Source organism: Dipodomys merriami, unplaced genomic scaffold (assembly GCF_024711535.1).
Source record: "Dipodomys merriami isolate MVZ:Mamm:240054 unplaced genomic scaffold, mDipMer1.0.p SCAF_14, whole genome shotgun sequence".
Taxonomy (NCBI): domain Eukaryota; kingdom Metazoa; phylum Chordata; class Mammalia; order Rodentia; family Heteromyidae; genus Dipodomys; species Dipodomys merriami.
The window spans coordinates 32,179,189-32,202,233 of NW_027202715.1; the positions used below are offsets into that span (position 1 = coordinate 32,179,189).

The window sequence follows — 23,045 nt, forward strand, 5'->3', positions numbered from 1 at the left end:
ATCATTTCTTATATATTGGTTGTATATTCCTCCCCACTTGACTGTAAAATTCCTTGAAGTATCCATACTTTCTGTGAAACCCAATAAAGCTAGACAAAAGCATGAGCTTGTACATATAGGGGTACATTGTTAATTGGTTGCTTCATTCATTTGGCTTTCCAAATTGACACTTCTTTGCTTAGGAGCAGATAAAAGAATGCCATTAATGGTAAACCCAATGTGAGGAAAGCTAGGACAGCAACATTCACTGATTCACAGCTCTGTTTCAAGATCCATACTCAAGATGTCTCCTACATTATCTCTCTTCAATTCTTCCAAAGCCCTGTAGGGGCTTCCTCTAAAAAAGGGAGAAAGGAAGAAGTTGGGGCTACAGTGGGGTTGAGGGGGAGTCTCAAGCGTGGTGAAAGAAAAAGGAGATTTTTAAAGACTTGTCCCAATAGCCATTAGTCTACCTACATCAAAGGCAGAGAAAAAGGTGCTCTCCTCACAATACGTGAGCTTTGTAAAAAGGGGTCCAGTTCAGTGATATAGCATGTACTTAACATGCCTGAGGACGAGGATTCCATTCCCAAACCAAATAAGAACAAAAAAAAGTGGCAATATGACAGAGTAAATTATAAGCTCCATTTAAAATCTGTTTTTAAACGATGGACAGACAATGTTCATAGACAAATGACAATATAGCAAAAGGTGTCTGCTCTCCCCAGATGAGATATCCAATGTACTGCAATCACATTTCCTATACCTTGTGGGAAACAAGCATTCCAAAATGTTTATGGGGGGAAAAAAAGCAATAAAAAACCAGGCCAACCTCTGAAGCAAAGTAAAAGAAGAGCTTCTCCTGCACATAAAACCTGATGCAAATCTGAAATAAAAAATGTGCACTGAAACAGTCAGAGGACTAGAACACAGAGGGAACAAAAAAAATCTGACCCCTGTATGGAATTTCATAATCAGTAGGTTAAGCAGAGTTTCAGTTTAGGGAATAATAGGTTCTAAAAATGAGCAGTGGTGATGGTTGCACAATAGTGTGAATGCACATAATGCCACCATATTATGCACTTTAAAATGATCACATAATAAACTTAGGTTACATATATTTCATCACATTGAAAAAGAACAACATGGCAGGTGTGATGATACTCAGGAGGCTGAGACAGGAAAATCTCAAGTTCAAGGCCAGCCTGGACTATACAATATCACTCCCAACTCAAAAAAAAACAAAAAAAAACAAAAAAAACAAAACAAAACTGACAAGAATATTTTAAAATTCATTATGTTGAGTGAAAAGAACTAGATATAGAAAAGTGTCATGGCAGCCCTACTGAGTACCAGCCATAGTGCATTCTCTAGAGAAACTTTGTAAACCCGGATCTTACATCACAAATAAAATGTTGAAAGAAACTCTCTACTTTCATGAATGTCTGAACATTGTCATAATATAAAAGTTTTAGAAATGGATGGGTATAAGTTGGCACCAGTGGCTCACACCTGTAATCCTAGCTACTCAGTAGGCTAAGACCTGAGGATCTCAATTCGAAACCAGCCTTGGCAGAAAAGTCCCCATGAGACTCTTAAATCAAGTACACTATTCAAAAAAGCCAGAAATGTTCTGTGGCTCAAGTGGCAGAGTGCTAGCCTTGAGCACAAAAAGGCTCAGGGACAGCGCCCAGGCCCTGAGTTCAAGCCTCAGAACTGGCAAAAAAAAAAAAAAAAAGGAAGTGGATGGGTGTGTCTGTTTTTTCTTTTGCAGTGCTGGGGATGGAACCTGGGCCCTTCTATATGCAAGGCAAGCCCTCTACCATTGAGCCACATTCCCATTGGCCAAGAAGAGGCTTTAATGATGAATGAAAAAGAATAAAATGCATGGCACATTACCACTTACACAAATTTAAAACACACACAAAGTAACTCAACATCTTTAAGAAGGAAACATACTCAACCAAAAACATATCTAACACTTAAAAGCAGACTCCTCTGACAGAAGGGAATGGAATAGGAATGAAAGGAGAAAAAAATAAAAACAAGCAAGAAACTTTAGAGGATCAGGGGCAAGAAATGAACACACTAACTAGCTAAACTCTCAGCACCAAAAAGTCTGTAAGACCAAAAAAAAAATCACTCAACACTCACCTGTATTCACACACAAGAGCTGCTTCACTTCAAGCCCCTAGTTAGCTCTGCATCATGAAAGGGACAGATCAAGGTGGCCACTGGGAATGGAAGGAAATTTTTCTGCAATATAAAGTAATTTCAGTCCCCTGGATCCCCAACCTGCTATTGAATCTGATTTTCCCTCTTTGACATAGTAAGTTAAAAAGAAGCAGGATTTTAACTTCTGGCAAAGGTGTGCATCCACATCTTTGCTTTTCTGTTGTTGTTGTTATTGGCAGGTACTAGGGTTTGAAGTCAGTACTTTGCCCTTCCTAGATAAGCACTAGCACTTGAGCCATGTCTCTGGTCATCTTGCTGTGGCAAGCCTTGACTGTGATCTTATTTTTGCTTTCCACATACCTAACATCTCCTCCTCTTTCTTCACTCCCCTTCCCCCAGCCAAATGTAATCTCCTTTTGATAAGGTAGCTTAACTAACAGGACAAACTTTGCAGCTGGAGCTCTCGCCATGTAGTAGAAACAAATATTTATATTCCTGTCAAGAACCTTCAATAGAAAAGCCAAAAATCTTTCAGACCAAGCATGTCATCAAAGCTTCTCCAGAACAGCATGTTGTTTACTACCAGAGAAAACAGCCTGAAGCTGCCCTTGATGGATCATGACCCCAGACATAGGCAGATGGCTTTTCCAAGAATCACTGAGCAGTTAGCTACATCCACATGAAGTGATAGGAAAGTGTAAATCAGAAAAGTGGTCAAGTATATATATATATATATATATATATATATATATATATATATATATATATATATATATACATGCAAAATGCAAGCAGTACCTCTGCCAGGGCTTTAAATAAGTAAGCACAGGCCAAGAAAGTCTTTAGAGGAAGACAGTAAACCACTGGAGAGGACGCACAATAACAGAGGGAAGACAAGGGAAGCCATAGGCTTCACTGAACTACCCAAGACCTGGGCATTTATGGTCCAGACCAAACAATTTTTACTTTTATACCCCAAAATAGTTCTATAGGAATTGTACACTTTTCCTGAAATGCTTTATAAGAAGCTCTCATGAACAAAGCTGTCATAAGAGAAGTTGTCTATCACCCAACCCCCTGTCCTTAGTGGAGATTGAGCCCAAAGGCATCTCGCATAGTACGCAAGCATTCTATCACTTGAGCCATGCTCTTTCAAGAAAGGAACTTGTATAAGTTAAAGCTGCATTGAAATTCACAAGGGAAACATTTTAGTTTTTGTAAAAAGGATACTGACAGCTTCAAGAATCCCTTTAGATTTTTAGGAGATATTTAGCAAAGCACACCAATTTTTCTAGCTGAAGTGCAGCATCTGCCACAAGTTGAAAATGAGACCTTTAACAAGATAAGTAAAATGACTGAGTTTTTGAGGCAATGATGTCTTACAATATACAAAAACATCCAACATACATACTGTATTCTTTACACTAAAAACATTGAAGAGCCCACATGCAGATAAAAAAGCAAAGATGAGGAAGATGGTGAACAGATATTTTTGTATCACAAAGAATTTGTTTTAATTTCAGCCCAATAGGCATTTATTGAGTAATACAAGTCAGCTTCTATACAAGATGCTGGGGATTGTCCAATGAACAAATGTGTCCTTACAGTGTCAATTTAATCCAGACCTTGAAGCAATTTTCCTCAACAAAAAAAGTGTCCAGATACTTGAAATGGCTCACTATCAACACTCAAGAACTGCAGAAATATATATTACTGTTTTACTGAATGTATAAATTCCTAGTCTCTGAAGCAGAAATAGAAGGTAAAAAGCTATCAATCTCTGCAGAACAACCGTTGACGCTGCATGGGAGGCAGCTGACTCTTCTTGCTAAGGTCTCAGAGCTGGAGCCTCAAAAACACTCTATACATGGCTGGTGGTGTGGCTCAAGTGGTAACGTACCCCCTCGTCCTTAGTTCAGACCCCAATACCACTAAAAAATAAAATAAAACATGCTATAAGGTTTAAGAAAAGGCAGGAAGCAACCCAGGGCACCCAATCTAAACAGAAAACAAGATAAGAAAAGTAAACTGCTACTGGCAGCAGGCAGCAGGCAGCAGGCAGCAGGCAGCAGGCAGCTCCTGGGAGGTTTCCCCAATGCCAGCACCTCCAGCCGGGGGCACAGCCTGTGCTTGTCTGCTTGCTGGCTTGCTAGCCTGCTGAGGCCAAGGCATGGATGGCTTCAGAGCTGGAAAGCTGCCACCTGCTGAATCACCAAACATCCCAGGGCTTCCCTTGAAGCACTGACCAGACAGCCACCCATCCCCCCACCCGGCTTCTCCCGTGGACATCAACACCAGGACCAATGAAACGCCCAGCCCTCTGCCCTTCTGCACAGGCCAAACCAGCTGCTGTCCCTGTGATACCTGGGCAGCCCCAGGCAACTCCCGGGGCGTGCCTACGTCACCAGTCCCGCTTCCCCTCCTTGGGGGTCCACTCAGGACCCCCCTTCTCAACGTTCAACGCCCACAGAGCCAGAGCCGTGGGGAGATCACAGCACACCATTACCAGCTTTCACCCCTTTTCCACACCAGGCAGCCAACCAGACACAGACACAGACACACACACACACAGTGTGAAAGCAAAATAACCTGTCCAAACAGCTTAATGGGATCAGGAAGGTAAGTGTCAGGAGAGCTAAAATAGTAGGCAGGACCCTATATAAACTTCCTTTTAGAAAAGTAGCGTCCGTTCCTGGTTTCACCAGCGTGTAGCAACGGAAGTCTAACCGGTCTGAAGGTGAAAGGAAACATGGGAAGCACCTGCCTGGATTCTCTCCACGCTCGCGGTCCATGGCAACCTTCAGCCCCGGTTTGTACTCGCGACACCCCAATTCTGGGGAAGGCTAACCAGAACGCGCCAGGGCGAATCCGTTAGCTGGACGGGGACTCCCGGCCCGGCTAGAGGAAGCTGACAGCCCCGAGTCTGGGTGAAGACTGAGAGAAGACGAGGCAGCGGCTGCTGGGGCTGATTTGCCCTTGACCAGGGGCTGAGGGATCGCTTGGACACCCCCACGCACCCCCCCGCGCCTGCACTTGAGAGCCGCGTCCAGGAGAGACTGTCCAGTCTGGGCCACAATGGCCCTCCAGGCCTCACCCCTGTCACCCCCACCGGGCAGGGGCAGCCGCACCGAGCCGCAGGATCTCGCTCCACGAGAAGGGGGGGAGGGGAGGAGGGAAGGTCCCACCTGTTCCGTCGTCGAGGGGCATCGAGGGGTCGCAATGGGGTAATCGCGAAAACCCTGGGCGCCCTGGACCGCTGCAATCTGGCCTGGAGGTACCAACTGTCACGCCGCTGCCTGGGCTGTGGGGGGTGGGGCAGTGATTGGGGGGCGGGGGGTCCTGCCGCCCAGCGTGTCCGGACCCCAGGTTGGCCACTGCCCGAGGGGGGGTCCTCGACTCCGAGTTTTCCGTCCGCTCACCCCAATAGGACACCGGGGGCAAGTTTTGCAGCCGTCACTCAGCACCTCTGGAGAGGTGTCCGCTGACGCCTCCGCCGTCCTCACCGCCCCAACTGGGCTGGGGGAGCCCCGCCGACGGCCCGCCCCCTCCGAGCCGGGATCCGGACCGCGCTCCCCCGCATCCACCCTCCCGCACCCACCCCCCGCGAGCGGCCCGGCCGGGGGAGTGCCCCCCAGGTCCGCGCGCGGCCCCGCCCGGGCTGCGCTCACGCCCCCTCTCCCCAGGGCCGCCCGCCCCTCCGCGGGTCAGGCCTGGCCCGAGACACCCGCGGCGCGCCCGCCCTCCTGGCCACCCCGAGGCCGACTCTGCCCCCGCCCCACGACTCACTTGCACCGGAGTCGCGGCAGCCGCCGGAATTCCTCTCGCTGAGCCCCCACGCCGCGAAACGAAATCCGGGGCAGGGCAGCGTCGGGGCTCCGCACCCCACCCCCGCCCCCCCGGTCGCGCGCTCGGGCTGGCTGGCCGCGGCGTCAGGGACGAGCGAGGTGTCGGGACTGGCCCTTCCCGTTCCCTTCCTGCCCGAAACCCGCAGCCCGCCGCCGCTGCCCCAGCCGCGGCCGCCTCGCTGGTGAGAACGCTTCCGACTTGCCACCGCGAGCCTCGGGGCTGCCGAGCATGCCCAGTCCGCGGCCGAGCCGGCCCGGCTTCCCGCGCGGCGCCAGTCCGCTCCTCCGGGTGTTCGCGGCGGCCGGGGGGGAGTGGGCGGGCCGGGCTGGCCGGGCGGGGTCCGGGGGGGGTGCCTCTTCCCGGGACCCAACCCAAGTGGGACCCCGGGCCGCCCGGTGCTGCTTTGGGGTGGTCGAGGCTTGGTCCCCTCTCATTCTGTTTTTGCCACGTAGTGAGAACACGGGGGATGCAGGCAGGCGCTTCCCCGGCGGCGAGGAAGGCCCGGCCCCCCGCCCTTAGGAGGCCGCTCGGACTGGAGGCCGGTTTTATGGGGGTGCTAACGCTTTTAGGGCGCAGCCGGGGCTGGGCGGAGAGCGGAGGACGCGAGCTGGGAAGCCCGGGTCGGAACTGGGGCAACGAAGATGCTCTTACCCCCAGCCGAGCGCTGCGACACCCGTGTTTAACACCTGATTGAATGCTCATTTAAAGGGGGGGGGGGGCTGCGGACCTCAAACTCTGCGGCCCGTTTTCAAACTTCTTTCCAGATCCCCATCTTCCTCCTCCCAGAATAAGACAGTTGCACAGCCCGTGCAATCTGCAACGCCCAGAGGCTGGAGGAGCTCTATACGGGGCGCACAAGTCTCGGGGCGCAGCAGAGCCGATCCCCCGCGCCCTTCGGGGCCCCACCTCCCGCCGCCGCAGCCGCCGCCGCCGCCGCAGCCGCTCCGCGCTGGGGCGAAAACCCGGAGAGCGCCGGGCCCGGGCGGGAGTACTGCGCATGCCCGGTAGCCCTACCTGGAGCGGACCGACTTAAGGAAGGTTTCCCCGGCGCCGGGAACGGGGGCGGTAGTAGGGAGAGCTGGCCTTTTGCGCCGTGTCCGGCCTCCTCGGCCGCCCCCCGCCCCCCGTACCTCGGCGGTGCCCTGCAGCCCGGACCGTGCTTCCCGCGGGATCGGAACTAGAGGGAGGGGGGGGACACGTGACCGTCCGCGGTACACGGGGCAGCCATCTTCCACCCGGCACTCCGGCCACTGACCCTCGGGACGGATCCCGGAGCCGGAGCTCACGGCGCGGAAGCCGGAGCCGGAGCTCACGGCGCGGAAGCCGAGCCCTCCTCCCACCCCAGGCACCGGCCTCCGCCCGCCCTGCCCCCGCGGGACCGAAATGGCTGCACGCAGCCTGGGCTCTCCGGGTTGACCGGCCCTCGCCCGACCACCACCTAAAGGCTGGACATCAGGAGCGCCGATGGGCGCGGGCGACGGCCCCAGCCGTTCCGCAGGGGTGGAAGCTGGGGAGAGGAAGGGGGCTCCCCTTTCGTCAGCCAGCGCCCCCGCGGCTCCAGCCGCCTCCCGGGTGGGAGGCCCGGGCCGGGCCGCACCGCCCCGCACCGCCGCTCTTCCCTGCCGGTGGGCCGCGCGCACGCACGCACGCACGCACGGTCGTGCTGTCCATAGTGGACGTTGATCCCGACCGAGTCTGCGGGGATCCCTGTTTAGCGGGGGACCCATCAGCCGGGATGTCGTCACGATCGCACTTTTCACGGACCCCCTAGACCGACCTACCCACGGGGTCGGAAACGCTGCTGGGGGTGGGGAGATCTGATGGAGCCCTTCGGGTGACTTCGGATGAGCTGTCAGCTAAGCCTCGCGGCGACCCATTTTCCAGTGAGCCACTGGGGGAAAAACGTGTTGTGCCCCCCAAATCCCTGTGACGTCTGGGATTCGAAACGAGGCAGCGCGCCCCTCGGGGGACTGGACGGGCGCCCTCCACGCCTGCGTCTCTGGCCTTTTCACCCTAGGGTAACACCGCGCCTCCCTCCTTCCCCCCCCCCCACCCCAGATTAGGAAAGCTTGCGTCTGTCATTTGCATCTGTTAGGGCTGCCATCGCGTTTTCGCTGCAAGCATTTTTAACTTGTGAGTGTAGAGGGGTCTGTAAATTCTACGGGGTATTTGTGTTACTTTGCACCTAAAAGGTGCAAATGTTTTGCAAAGCAAAGGCTTGAGGTCTGGAGATAGGAGTTTGGTTTTTGTTTTTAAAGACTTAAGCGCCAGTCAAGAAATGTACTCATTACCTTACTACTGTAACTGTAACCTCTCTGTGCAGCATCTTACAAGAAAATAAAATTTAAGCAAAAAGGCCAGAAAAAAACTGTTGGTCATTTTCTCTCCAGTGCTGCAATGCAAGACTATGCAAGACTATGCGGCCTGGCTTCACACTTCCTGCCAATAAAGTCAAAAGTAAACACATCTGAAGTAAGACTTAAGGAATCTTGAATTTATTTGAAAGTGACACCCTCCTCCCCCAACGTAAAGAGGAACTCAATTTTGCAAAATAGTAGCAGTCGTTAAGTGTTACGTCCCCAGCCTACGGTGCTATGGGTGGTTGTTGTCCGTTTTCTTCTGTAGTTTCTGTAAAAAAATAAAAATAAAAAATAAAAATTGTATTTTTTAAATATTTCATAATAGCTTCATAAATGGTGCCCCACAGTAATTTTAGGATGAACCGTAACACGGGGGAGAAAAAGTATAAACTTTCCCATTTCAGTTATTTCTGAGAGAAAAAGAAACAAATACACCATATGTTAATAATGACCATAAGTACAGGAAATCACAAAACCTAAAAGTTAATCCTGCGTGAAATGCCACTTAAGAGTTGATTCTCAGCCAGGTGCCTGTGACTCACGCCTGTAATCCTAGCTACTCAGGAGGCTGAGATCTGAGGATCGAGGTTCAAAGGCAGCCTGGGCAGGAAAGTCCGGGAGACTCTTATCTCCAAAAACCACCAGAAAACCTGTAGTGGTGCTGGGGCTCAAGTGGTAGAATGCTCACCTTGAGCTGAAGAGCTGAGGGATAGCACCCTGGCCCAGAGTTCAAGCCCTACGACTGACAAGACAAAAAAAAAAGTTGACTCTCCTTGAAATTAAATTTAGTTGTGATCCTAAATTCCCCACCATTTGTATCCCTCCCAGTTAAAAATGATTTTCTTGCAGGTGACTCATGCCTATAATCCTACCTACTCAAGAGGATGAGATCTAAGGATCACAATTCAACTCCAGCTGAGGTAAGAAAATCATGAGACTCTTGAATTAACCACCAGAAAACCAGAAATGGAGCTGTGGCTCAAAGTAGTAGAGTGCTAGCCTTGAGCAAAAAAGCTCAGGGACAGCACTCAGGCCCCAAGTTCAAGCCCCAGAACTGATATATACATATACATATGTGTGTGTGTGTGTGTGTGTGTGTGTGTGTGTTCAGTCCGCTGAATCTTCAAAGATTTCTTACCAAAATGTTAATGCAGAACATATTGCTTGTTTGAAACATTTTAGGTTTCTCTAGTATTTAGAATATAATGAATTACATAGCTAGTAGGACAACTAGAAACAACATAAAAATGAATTGCCTCCAAGCTACAATCTGTCATGAAAATACATGTTAAAAATGATATTGAGAGCTTGGCACCTGTGTCTCACGCCTGTAATCCTAGCTACTCAGGAGGCTGAGATCTGAGGATCACAATTCAAAGCCCAGCCCCAGCAAAAATGCCTGTGAAACTCTTATCTCCAATAAACCAGTCTCAGAAAATCAGAAGTGGCGCTGTGGCTCAAGAGGTAGAGCACTTGCCCTCAGCTAAAGAGCTCAGAAACAGCACCGAGGTCCAGAGTTCAAGCCCCAGGACCAGCCAAAAAAAAAAAAAAAAAGATACTGAGAACTAATTCTGAGGCAAATACTTCACTTGCCAAATGTGGAGTTGGTGATGATATACAAAATGAATGTTCCTTCTACCTTTAGAAGATAATCAGACTAAAATTGCAGCTTTAGCCAGTTGACTGGTAAGCAACAGCACTTACCAAATGGTCACAGAAGAAACAGTACTGAGGGGGTTCACGGGCATTCGTACTGATCCATGGAAATGTGTGTCAGGAGAAGAATACAAAGCCACAGAACCACATAAGGCCCCTCAGCCTGGCCAATCTGGTCACAATCTGGGGTCTAAATTAAAGTTGATGGGAAAAGCCAACTGCAGGCAACATGGCTATTTCCAAGTATTTGCCCTGAGGAGTAGATCTGGTAATAGTTTACCTTCTGTGTTCATTTCTGTTTCTTGGCTAAAATTCCTGGCTTAACGAATGGCTTGGCTTTTCCTGTTGGCCAATGACATTAAAACCCTAGGGGTCAATCAGGCTTGTAGCTGAGGTTCAGGAAAAGATTTGGAGCCAGGACCTTGAGTGCTACCGGGAAACCAGGAATCTCCCTCTGCTTCCTCTGACCCTGCTTATTTTCTCTCTCTCTTCCCAGTCTGATTTTTCTGCCTTCAGTTCACATGGTGGGAAATAAACATTTAACTGATCCCAAGTTTATATCTCTTCTAGAAACTAGCAACCCCTCTGTCCAATTGAGTCCCATTTCCCAGTTTCTCATTTGAATGAATACCCTTTCATGACCCATTTCCAATTTCTGTTTTTTCACATAAACCTATCTCCCACTACCTGATTATCATATGAAGGTTAAATATTTATCTCTCCTCTTTTAGTACCTAGCACAGAACTTAGCACCAAATAGCCATAATAGTTACTGTATTCTATGTGGCATTCTTGTTTTAAAAACGTAAACTAGAAATGAAAAATCACCTGGCTATATTTTTCTCCAACCATACCAACTATACCCTTCACAATCTGTCATGTACATTTTATGACTGACCACAAAGCAGGGACTGGTGAATCAACATAGAGTGCTGTACTGGATGGCAGACTTGGCACAATTGTCAAAACTTGCTTTTTCTTCCTGGCTCTCAAGTAATCAATGTATGAATCCAGACAGGTCTAATTATTGCCTCTTAAAATGTGAATAATATAACCCACCCCCTCTTTGCTTCCCATGAGTGTCATGAGAATTAATAAGGTCGTTAATATGAAAATATGTCCATAAAATATTTTGTACACAATTAGAAGTATGCATAATAAAAACATGAAGCATCTTCACTATGTTCTGGATGTTTATTGTAGTTTGCAATCAGCTTCCTCATAAGTATTACAGCAATAGCGGTAGTCCACAAAATAATGAACACCCGTTCTCTCCTCCAGCTACCATTTGCAAACAAGTCCCGGATGAGCAAAACTAATTGGAAGGTTGAAACAAAAATTATGTCTCCCACAGTAAAGGAGAGGAGAGTGCAATCACCTGGACTTTATACTGCTGGCACAGACTCTTCAAAGGCTTTTAAATCTAGGCCATGCTGCAGGGAAGACCGCACTAACTGGGGACTAGCACTTTTCCTGACCCCTCTGTTAGTTTGGAAGATTTTGAAGGAATATCAACATTCTTCCACTTTGGGAACCCTAGAGCCCTGTGAGGAATATGAATGGCTACAGGAGATTTGATGGTATGCTTGAAGTATGGATGATGCTAGTGGAAAATCCTGATTGAATTATTTTTTTTTAATCCTATGTCTAAAGACACAGGAGTTGAGCCTTTGACCTTGCATTCTTTCTTGTCAAAAGACAGAAGTCCCTGTTAGTACTTATCTTAGGAAATTCCTAAATCCCTTACCAAAACTTAAGTGCTTCTTGATTTTTTTTTTTGTCATCTCCTCCTTGGAATGTTCACTTTTGTCAATTTTCCTATAGCTCCATCAAGTTTACCCTGGGCTAATTTGAACCTACAATGTAAGCAGGGGGTCGGGGGAAAGAAGAGCAGCTTAACCATGTCTGAAGGTTAAATTTATTCTTCACTCCATGGTGACAACTGGAATATTAATTATTTGATAAAATAATACCTGTGATATCACTGCATGGGCACCTCTTCATCTGTTGCCCTGGAATCGGCATTCCATCATCTCCTTTATTATATGGCACGTAGAATATACTCTTTCTCCTTCATTAACACCTGGAAAAGTAAGACATCAACACACAGCAGGACAGGGCTAGAATAACTTGATGATAAATCCTGTGCTCTGCAATCTAGATCAGACCAGATAATTCTTGGTTGTGAGTGATTGTCCTATGAATAGTAGGGTGATACGCAGCATCCCCGCTCTTAATCAGCTACATGCTGGAAGCGCCTTCTCTCAGCTGACAATGGCTCCAGAGATTGTCGCATGTTCCATGGAACACACAGGGGCTTCTGACTTTTGACAGGAATTAATGCAAAAAGTCAAACACTCATAATGCTATGTCTTTAGACTTAAGATTTAAAAAAAAAATTCAGCCAATCACCCTGAATTGAGAATCACTTATTTAGACAGTGGTCAAAATGGATGACCAAAGTAAACTGGAATTTTTAATTGCTTAATCATCCTTCTTTGGAGTTTACCAGCACTTTTTTTGTTTGGTTGGTTGGTTATGGGGCTTGAACTCAGAGCCTGGGTGCTATCCCCGACCTTTTCTTCTCAAAGCTAAAATGTTACTAATTGAGCCACAGCTCCACGTTCAGCTTTTTGGTGGCTAATTGGATGTCAGAGTTTCATACACTTTCCTGTCTGACCTGGCTTCCACCTGTGATCCTCCTATCTCAGCCTCCTGAGTAGCTAGGATTACAAGTGTGAGCCACGGGCACCCAGCTCTCACCCAGCACTTTTAAGTACTGGATTTATGTCTCAGCTAACCCTACAGCACCAGGTCACTCAGTGTTTGTCAGGCAGTCCTGGAATAAGGCACAGATCATGTCTTACCTGTATCCACAAAGTAGAGAGATTCCAGTTCTTCACAGCAAGTCTAGGCCATTCTCCTGCCAGTATTTACCTTTTCACCAATGCTGTCTGTAGTACACATAGTTATCAGGAAGAAACATTCATCAGTCATTTGAAATTAAAAGTTAGCTGAGTGTTCTTTCATTTTATTTGCTAAATCTACAATCCTGCTCTGATAGGCCAAAGATGTCATTCCCATCTTGAGTTGTGATTCCATGAACTTTATAATTTGACCTCATTAAAAATAAATGTTTTAAGTGCTGTTACAGAGGCTTCTTAAAAGGAAAAATGCTGCCAGACAGTGGTGACTCACACCTATAATCCTAAATGTGTTGGAGGCTGAGAACAAAAGGATCACTCTTTGAGGACAGCCCAAGCAGAAAAGCTCATGCGACTCCATATAGGCAGAAAAAGCTGGAGATAGTGGGATCCACCTATTATTCGAACTATGCCAGGAAGCGTAAAATAGGCAAATTAACTTTCAGGCACATGTATAGACAGGAAGTAAGACCCCAACTCAAAAATAACTAGCAAAAGTGGTAGGAGGTATGGCTGAGTTGGTAGTGGGCCAGCCGATGAGTAAAAGCATCAGGTACCAAATTTGAATCCCAGTCTCGGGCCTCAAAAAATAACTAACAAAATAAAGGGCTGGAGACAGTAGAGTGTCTGTCTAGCAAGTATAAGACCTTTATTCTAATTCCAGTTCTAAAATAAGAAAAAAGAAAAGAAAAAAAATTAAATGCTGATCAAATGAGTGGCCCAACGTGAAGATGATAAATTTTCTTTGAAAAAGGTTTATTTTCTTTCTACAAAGCCTAGAGAACTCCTTAGCATCCATTCAGAACTTGAATAGCATAGTTACTTAACTTGTCAATGGATCTCAGCTCAGAGTACTCTGAACACTTACAAATTAGCCTACAATTAAGTCAAATCATTGGACACAAAGCCTTCCCCTACTCCCCACTGGGTTTTGTTGTTATTACTGTTTTGTTTTATTTTACCAGGCTGGAGATCAAACCTAAATCAAACATGCTAGACAAGCACTCTACCACTGTCCTACAACCCCAACTCACAAAGGCAGTTTTATAATTTAAGTATTGAATAGTGAAAAACAGAATGGTTCTGCAGGTACACATTCATAAGACCTGTGTGGAAAAGGAAATTTCTTCTCCTTAGCCCCTCCCACACAATGTTTTACCTCCAGAAATCTTGAAAGTTCTAGTGGGTACTTTTAAACAAAAACCACTCCCCATATCAAAACTAAGATAAAATAAGAAAGATAATTCCCACCAATTAAGTAGAACAGATGTAAGATGGAAATGAAGTGGAGCTGCTGAAAATAAAGCTATTTCCAAAATTATGGGGAGGGGTGTGAACTAATATTTTCATAAAATGTAAGAATATGCAATGTCTCAAAGCAGTTGTTTAAAATATTCATTACCACACTCACTTTCTGCAAATGTGATGGCTGGATCAAAGACTGGGAGCTCCACTCCCAAAACTTGTCTCTTTCCCCCGAATCCTTTTCCATTTCTCCATACGTGCTTTTAATTTTTAAGCTGCATTTAAAATGTTTTCTATTCTTTCTGCATGAGTAAGAATATGTGTCATCCCAGCCTCCCTGTCAGCTTCTGTTTCACTTTCATTCATTTGTTGATTGAGTGTGAAGAAGGAGGCACAGTCAACATTTCCAGATTTTATACTTGGAGGCTGGTTCCATCTTGGAATACCATGGTGTCTAGGCAATTTTTTTCTGTTTCGTTTACATTTTTTTATTGTAAAGATACTGTACAGAGGGGTTACAGTTGCATGAGTAGGGTATTCATTTCCAGTCGAGCATTGTTATCTCCTCCATTGATGTTCCCCCATCATCACTTCCCTCCCTGCCCCCCCACCACTCTCTTCCCCCCCTCCGATATTTTCAACATAGTGTCCCATATATCTCATCGTCACAATGGGTTAACTTGCATCCCCATTTAAGCATTCCACTATACCCTTTCCCTTCCCCAAATTACAAAAATGTATATACAAGATGCAGAACACCGGAATCAAATACAGTGAAAACAGGGGTTATACCGTGGGGGAAGAACTTACAAAAGAAACAAAAGAATCACATAGTGCATTATAAGTCCATTTAAAAAATAGCAAGAAAGATAGCCATCTAATCTTCGATAAGGGAGCTAATAAAACGGAATGGAAAAAAGACAGCCTCTTCAGTAAATGGTGCTGGCAAAATTGGTTAACTACTTGTAGAAAACTAAAGCTAGATCCTTATATATCACCCTGCACCAGAATCAACTCCAAATGGATCAAAGACCATGGAGTCAAAGCAGACACTCTGAAAACATTACAGGATGGAATAGGAGAAACCATAGGTCTCCTTGGCACAGGCCGAAATTTTCTTAATAGAGACCCAGAAACACAACAAATCAAAGAAAGGTTGGACAAATGGGATTGCATGAAATTGCAGAGCTTCTGCATGGCAAAGGACATAGCTAGCAAGATCAACAGAAAGCCCACGGATTGGGAGAAGATCTTCACTAGCCATACAATGGACAAGGGTCTCATATCTAAAATATACCTGGAACTCAAAAAATTAAATCCCCCAGCAACAAATCCTCAAAGAAACAACAGCCCAATAAATAAGTTGGCTAAAGACTTAAAGAGAAACTTCTCAACGAGAAAAGAAGGATGGCCAATAGACACATGAAGAAATGCTCAACCTCTCTAGCCATAAAAGAAATTCAAATCAAAACAACATTGAGATACCACCTCACCCCAGTTAGAATGGCTATAATCAAGAACTATAATAACAACAGATGCTGGAGAGAATGTGGACAGAAGGGAACTTTACTGCATTGTTGGTGGAAGTGTAAACTTGTTCAACCACTTTGGAAAGTAGTATGGAAGTTCCTCAAAAGACTCCACATAGAGCTCCCCTATGACCCAGCAATCCCACTTTTGGGCATTTACCCGAATGATCACAAACAAGACCACACTAAAGCTACCAGCACAACTATGTTTATTGCAGCATTATTTACCATAGCTAAGATATGGAACCAAGCCAGATGTCCCTCAGTAGATGAATGGATCAAGAAAATGTGGTGTATATATACACAATGGAATTCTATGCCTCCATCAGAAAGAATGACATTGCCCCATGTGTTAGGAAATGGAAAGACTTGGAAAAAATTCTATTAAGTGAAGTAAGCCAGGCCCAAAGAAACATAGGTCCCATGGTTTCCCTTATTTGTAATAACTAGTATATGTCTGAGACAAGCAGAAAAGGTCAGATAAGTTGATGTTAGGTGAAATGAACCCCAAATGTTTTTTCTTTCATGCAATTGTTTCTAACATATTTAAAAGGTGATTGGACTGGGAAGGTGGCTCAGTGGTAGAGTGCTTGCCTTGCATGCATGAGGCCCTGGGTTCGATTCCTCAGCACCACATAAGCAGGAAAAAAAGCTGGAAGTGGCGCTGTGGCTCAAGTGGTAGAGTGCTAGCCTTGAGCTGAAAAGCCAAGGGACAGCGCCCAGGCCCAGATTTCAGGCCCCATGACCGGACCAAAAAAAAAAAAAAAAAGATGATTTCTTTGTTGCTTTGTATGTCCCTCTCCCACGGTGTAACCCCTGCTTTCACTGTATTTGATGTTGGTATAATTTGTAGAGGGGAAGGGCAAAAACAAATCATTTAAATTAGGGATACAGGTGGACCTATTGCAACAACGAGATGTACAAATTGCTATGTTGAAAAATGAACTTTACAACTTTGGCGAGGGGGGGAGGGTAGGGATGGGAAAGGGAAACAAAGGAGGAGGCAACAATGCTTTATAAGAAATGTACTCATTTTCTTGCCCATGTAATTGTAACCCTTCTGTATGGTATTTTCACAATAAAAAAAAAAAAAGAAAAAAGAACAAGAAAGAAAAAAACCCTTGTGTCCCTGTCTTGAGGTTCATTTCGGTTAACATGATCTCATATGGTCATAGGTACATAGCCTTTGACCTTCTCTGCTTGTCATAGATATGTACTAGTCATTGCAAACAAGGGAAACCATGGGACCTATGTTTCTTTGGGTCTGGCTTACTTCATTTAATACAAATGGAGCAATGTCATTCTTTCTGATGGAGGCATAGAATTCACACACACACACACACACACACACACACATATTACATTTTCTTATCCATTCATCTACTGAGGGGCAACCCAGCAATCCCACTTTTGGGCATTTACCCAAACGATCACAAACAATGTCATACCAAAGCTACCAGCACAACCATGTTTATCGCAGCATTATTCACCATAGCTAAGATATGGAACCAATCCTGATGCCCCTCTATGCAATTTTGTAGCGCAATCCTGGAGAGGTGGGAATGGCCTGAAAAGTCATCTTACTCCGTAAATGGACTCAGGAAGGTCACAAGAGTGAGAAAACAGGGGAGGAAGTATTTCTATCTCCTTTCCATTCATTTGCTTTATAAATACTAAATGCCTTCAAGATGCTAGCCACTGATTTAGATAATGAAGAACAAAATCAGATCTAGTTCCTGATCTTAAAGAGCCTATGAGCTGGTGATGAGACAGAATTTAGTAAAAGAATGTCTAGTAACCTCATGGAGATCTTGACTTAACTGAGCTGGAGTAGGATCCAAACATCAGTATTTTTTTTAATAAACTCATAGGTAATTCTAGTGGACTGCCAGTGCTGAATTCATGAGGTGAAATTTAATCCCCCATTGTGAGCTATAAGAAGGATGGAAATTTAATCCAACTATGACGTGTAGAGGTAGGGCTTTGGGGAGGTATTAGGGATTAGCAGCCAGCCACTGGGAGTCACTGGGCTATACCACACAAGTTTTAATCACACAAATTCTAGTTAAGCATTATGAAATGTTTTGATTTTATCTTGCAAGCAGTGGTGAAAACAAAGTTGCTTAAAGAGATATGATACAGTAAGATCTGTGTGGGTTTTTTTTAACCTAGTTTTCTTTTTCAATAATTGAAAGTCACATGCAGTTGTAAGAAGTAATACAAAGAGTATGTGTCCTTTGACTGGTTTTCATCAACAGCAGCTATTGCAAAACTGTGGTAGAACAAGGATATGTAGCCAAGATTCAGAATGTCTTCAGCACTACATTAACCCTGTCTAATGCCCTTTTGAAGCCAGATCAATTCCCTCTGATCCCTTATCTCTAAATATCATCAATTATTGGATTATGTTTTTACCCTGTTAATTCCTCATAATTAATTTCCACACATAAGCTTTGGTGGACACACTCAAATGATATTAAAACAATAACATGCAGTTTATGTAACTATTCATGTATCAAAAGGCATGTGAATTATTTCCAATGTTTATATTTTGTATAAACATTCCTCAAATATTTATATACAGGTTTATGTATAAATAAAAGTCTTTATTTCTCTGAGATAAGTGTCCAAGAATATAATTGCTAAGCTACATGAAAATCACATGTAAAAACATAAAGATGTCAAACATAAAGATGTTGTTGGGCTGAGGGTGTTAATTCTGTGGTAGAACACTTGTCCACCATAGATGCTAGGCTAGTCCTGTACCACTGACCTGTACTCCCAGCTAGATATTTTATTATTTCTTCCACAAACATTAATTTTATACCTACAAGTACTACAAATGTTTTATTATAATTACATATAAGCATTTGGGAGTAAGATTTGTAAAAAAGAAAAAAATTCTGTTTACTTATTTGTTTTATGGTGTTGGGGCTCATACCCAGGGCTGTGCTCGTATTAGGCAAGCATTCTACCAGTGAACTACATCCTCAACCCAGGTGCTACATTTTTAGTTTCTATACATTCACTTCTAGAATATGGAAATTGATGTTTGTATGATTATCTTGTACCCCATATTTTTCTAGCACATCTATTCATTCCAGGACTATTTTTCTAGATGTTTACTGGTAAGCCTTCCACAAATGGATTTTTCAGACATACACTAGCACCCCCAGCTCCCTGCTTCCATCCACCTTTGACAATCTTCTGTTTCTTTCACATGCAATGTTCAGCCTACTTAGTGGCAGCATTAGGGAAAAATATATCTACTAAGTCATCCCTAACCATGATATTTTAGGAAAGCATTGCAGACAGTCAAGGAAAAGCAAAGACCAAGGAAAAAACTATTTTTTAAAAGCTGTGTGGAGCCATGCACACCTGCAATCTCAGAATTCAAGAAGTTGAAAGCAGGGGTCTTGTGAGTTGGAAGCCAGCCTGGGTTAAATAGTGAGAATATGTCTCAGAAATTCAGATGAACAAAGACTATTATTGCTGTGGTCCAGGCAAGACAAGGTAAACTACTGCAAAGCTGTCTCATCCTCCTTCATTTGCATGGAGCCAGGGTCCAACATCCCCGTGGAACAGCACAGGAGTAAAGCAAGCCATCTCCTGTAGCACTGCATTGTGATTAAGGAGCACTGACACCTCAAGAGTATATCCCATTAATAGCTATTTCATCAATAGAGCTTCTAAACATTCTCTTCAGGAAAATAGCATCATATGGCTCCTAAAAGCATACCACTAATATCCAGGTCTGTATTTTTTGGTTAGCACTTAGCATTTACCAAACATAAACAACACTAAGCAAGTCATAACATATTACAAATTGAGTGAAACTTTAATGATGGCTGAAACTGCTTCTTCAGTTATCTTCCGCTATGATTCACGTATGATTTTTTTGGGGGGAGGGCTGGTCCTGGGGCTTGAACTCAGGGCCTGGGCTCTGTCCCTGAGCCTTCTCCATGCTCAAGGCTGGAGCTCTACCACTTGAGCCACAGCGCCACTTCTGGCTTTTTCTGTTTATGTGGTACTGAGGAATTGAACCTAGGGCTTTATGCACTCTAGGCAAGCACTCTACCACCAAGCCACATTCCCAGCCCTCACCTATGATTTCAAATGTGCCTCCTATAGCTTCATGGGAGGTTTCAAAGTTACCCTGATTATGAGATAGGTATACTTGGACTGAGAGAGCTCTCCTCTCCCCCCCAACCCCCAAGTTCATGTGTTAAAGGTTTGTTCTAGATTAATGCTATTGGAATAATAAAGGTGAAGCTTTTAAGAGGTGGGGCTTCAAAGAATGTTTTAGGTCAGTGGGAGTACATCTACAAAGGTGAACCAGAGTTTCCCTGTCTTTCCTTTCTGATTGCCATGAGTGAGCAGTGTCCTGCTCTGTATCTTCTTGCCGTGATGTGCTTTCCTGCCTAGACCCAAAAGCAGTGAGACCAACCTCCAAAACAATGAGCCCAAATTATCTTTTTCTCTTTTTAAGTTGTCTTAGGTTTTTTTTTTTTTTTTGGTTATAGTAACTCAAAATTGACTAACCCAGATGTAAAAGGAATAGAAACATAATCCATGGAGCTTGGCGGTAGGAAGTGATTAGGTTCCAATAAGGCCATCAAAATGGAGCTCCCAAGATTGAATATGTGTGGCTTTATAAAAGGGAGAAAAACCAGAAGCAATATGCATGCCAAGTCCCTGTTCTCATGTAACGTACCAACTCAGGGCCATCTCTGCCAATACGAAGCCATCACTAGATGCTGTCCTTTAGCACTGAAGCTCTGTAATCATCTGCCAACATAAACCTCTTTTTAAAATCTATAACTCAACCAATCTAAGGTATTGTGTTACTGGCAACAGAAAATAGACTAATACATATATCTGTATTGGAAAAATGTCACATGGCTGGGTTTAAATAACAGGAAGCCAGGCTTTGACTGTACTTGACAACCAGGGAGATATAAAAGGTACTTGTGCTAAGAATACACACTTAGAAATTCTCATTCCTTAAGGAAGGTCAGTTTTCAAGGTTTTATTTTTCAGGAGACATATTATCTTTTACTGACTTAAAAGGAAATCAGTCAACTTAAAAGGAAATTGTCAGTGGCTATGTGGTTGCTGCCAAACCTATAAAGCTATAAACCTTTCAAGTTCATAACCCTGACTAGTTCTTCCAATGACTTGGGAACTTGTAAAAAAAAAAAAAAATCCCAATGCCCATGTTACACCCAGACCTATAAATCAAAGCCTTAGAGGGAGGAATTTAGGCACGAGCTCTAAAATTGTTGTAGCTGAAGTTGAGAGGGATAACTTTGAATAGATTGCTACCAAAAACTCAACAAAACTGATATTTACATCTTTGGTTCTCATGGAGGCTGGTTGATCAAACTATTTCTTTAAATTACTACTGAGTCTTACTGCTTCAGTTCTATTCGCTGTCACACTTCACCTAAGGTTTGTGAAAAGACATTTGTGGTTTAGAGGGTTGTCATATAAGTCTCTGATTCTATTTTGGCTAAGCTGTGAAACACAGCTGTGAAACACATTTATCTCAATGTTGACCTAAATTAGTCCTTTGGTAGAGAGTTTTAAGGCTATACTTTGGCAATTAAAGGGAAGAAATATCTTGTGAAATAAACCCTAATGAATATAAGAATGAACTGATAGCACTATCTACTTGACTCCAATTAATAAATTTGATAACACATTTTTTTTTTGTGCTGGCATTGTGTAGCCTTAGGTCTACAATAGAGTTTGTTTTATAGAAGAAACATTTCTTTGTAAGTGAGTGATTCTTAAAAGCACAAAGCAATTCTCCATGAATATTATTCTAAGTTGCTTCTGTTCTTTTCAAAGCAGTCAATACACTTTATAATAACCTTGAGAATCATTTTAAATCTAATTTATTCCAGTTCACTAACCAGCCATGTACAATAAAAGAAAGAAAAAGAACACACTATTTAGTGAAGAAATCCAATAATAATTGGAATAATCCAGTGATAATGAAGAAACCCAATAAATAATTTGGATAACCTTACAAATAGCAAAATAGACATAGGATCATACTGTCATTTATTTTTTTTGGGGGGGGGCTGTCGTGGGGCCTGAACTCTGGGCCTGGGCGCTGTCCCTCAGCTCTTCAGGTCAAGGCTAGCGCTCTACCACTTGAGCCACAGCGCCACTTCTGGCTTTTTTTTCTTTTTGCTTATGTGGTGCTGAGGAATCGAACCCAGGGCCTCAGGCATGCAAGGCAAGCGCTCTACCACTGAGCCACCTTCCCAGCCCCATACTCTCATTTGATATCTACCTTTGACACACGAATGACAAAACCAGGAAGCAAACCCAGATGAATCTGTGGTTCCTTTACTCTCTAGAAATCCGCCTAGGTGTTTGAAGCTCTTTACAATTCTCTTCTTTACAAAACTGTCATCCATTATCAAATTGTGCATTTAATTAAATGTTGTTTACTTGTTCCTTAGTAGAACTTTTCAATACTGAAAGCCCGGTGCTGGTGACTCACACCTGTCATCCTAGCTACTTAAGAGGCTGAGATCTGAGGATCTTGGTTAGAAGCCAGCCTGGGCAAACATAGCCAAGAGATTCTTATTGACAACCAACTAGTAAAATCTGGAAATAGAAGTGTACCTAAATGGTAGAGCACTGGCACTAAGCCAAAGAGCAAAGTAACAGTCAGAGGCCTTGAGTTCAATCCCAAGTACCCCCACAGCTGGGAAGGTGGCTCAGCGGTACAGCGCTTGCCTTGCATGCTTGAGAGCCTGAGTTCGATTCCTCAGCACCACATAAGCAAAAAGAAAAAGCCAGAAATGGCGCTGTGGCTCAGGTGGTAGATTGCTAGCCTTGAGCTGAAGAGCTGAGGGACAGTGCCCAGGCCCAGAGTTCAGGCTCCACGACTAGACCAAAAAAAAAAAAAAAAAATCCAAGTACCCCCACAAAAAAGAAAGAAGGAAGGGAAAAAAGAAAGAGAAAAAGGGAAAGAAAGGAAGAAAAGAGAAGGAAGGGAAGAAATGTCTAATATGGAGTAAATCCTCTTCTAAAGATAAGTTTTATGCTAAGAAATATATATTATTCATATAATAGCAATGATTGTTGCTGTTTTTAAAAGAGAGGAGTTATACTCTGAAGAAAGTGGGTTTGTCAGGATTCCCAGTGTTGCCTAAATAAAACCAAAACCAAACCAAAACATTATGTATAGTTACATCATAAAGAAATATTGTTTAAAAAATGCCTTGAGTGTGGCAATAGAAAGAAAAACATGTTTTGAATTGTTTTTTTCTTTTCTTTCTTTTTTTTAAAAGGAGTGGCCTACATATTAA

The 23,045-nt window shown here is 44.2% G+C and overlaps 1 protein-coding gene and 1 long non-coding RNA gene across 13 annotated transcripts in view; both read right to left on the reverse strand.

The window, feature by feature from the left end:
• The window catches only part of Sgms1 (sphingomyelin synthase 1), a 263,136-nt gene extending 256,101 nt beyond the window's left edge, over positions 1 to 7,035 (reverse strand). For 8 of the 11 annotated variants that reach the window (XM_070021115.1, XM_070021117.1, XM_070021116.1 and 5 more), the window contains exon 1: positions 5,941 to 6,214. The gene's annotated coding sequence lies outside the window, so the exon portion shown is untranslated. Of the gene's footprint in view, positions 1 to 5,339; positions 5,456 to 5,940; positions 6,215 to 6,727; positions 6,901 to 7,014 lie in introns of those variants that run through there. The other 3 variants (XM_070021110.1, XM_070021109.1, XM_070021106.1) reach the window with 3 other exon arrangements.
• A 1,450-nt stretch (positions 7,036 to 8,485) lies between these two features.
• LOC138826093 (uncharacterized) overlaps positions 8,486 to 23,045 on the reverse strand; it is a 33,233-nt gene continuing 18,673 nt past the window's right edge. For both annotated transcript variants that reach the window (XR_011371561.1, XR_011371562.1), the window contains exons 2-4: positions 12,884 to 12,970; positions 11,990 to 12,099; positions 8,486 to 8,628 (exon numbers count right to left, since the gene is read on the reverse strand). This is a non-coding gene — a long non-coding RNA (uncharacterized lncRNA). The remainder of the gene's footprint in view (positions 8,629 to 11,989; positions 12,100 to 12,883; positions 12,971 to 23,045) is intronic.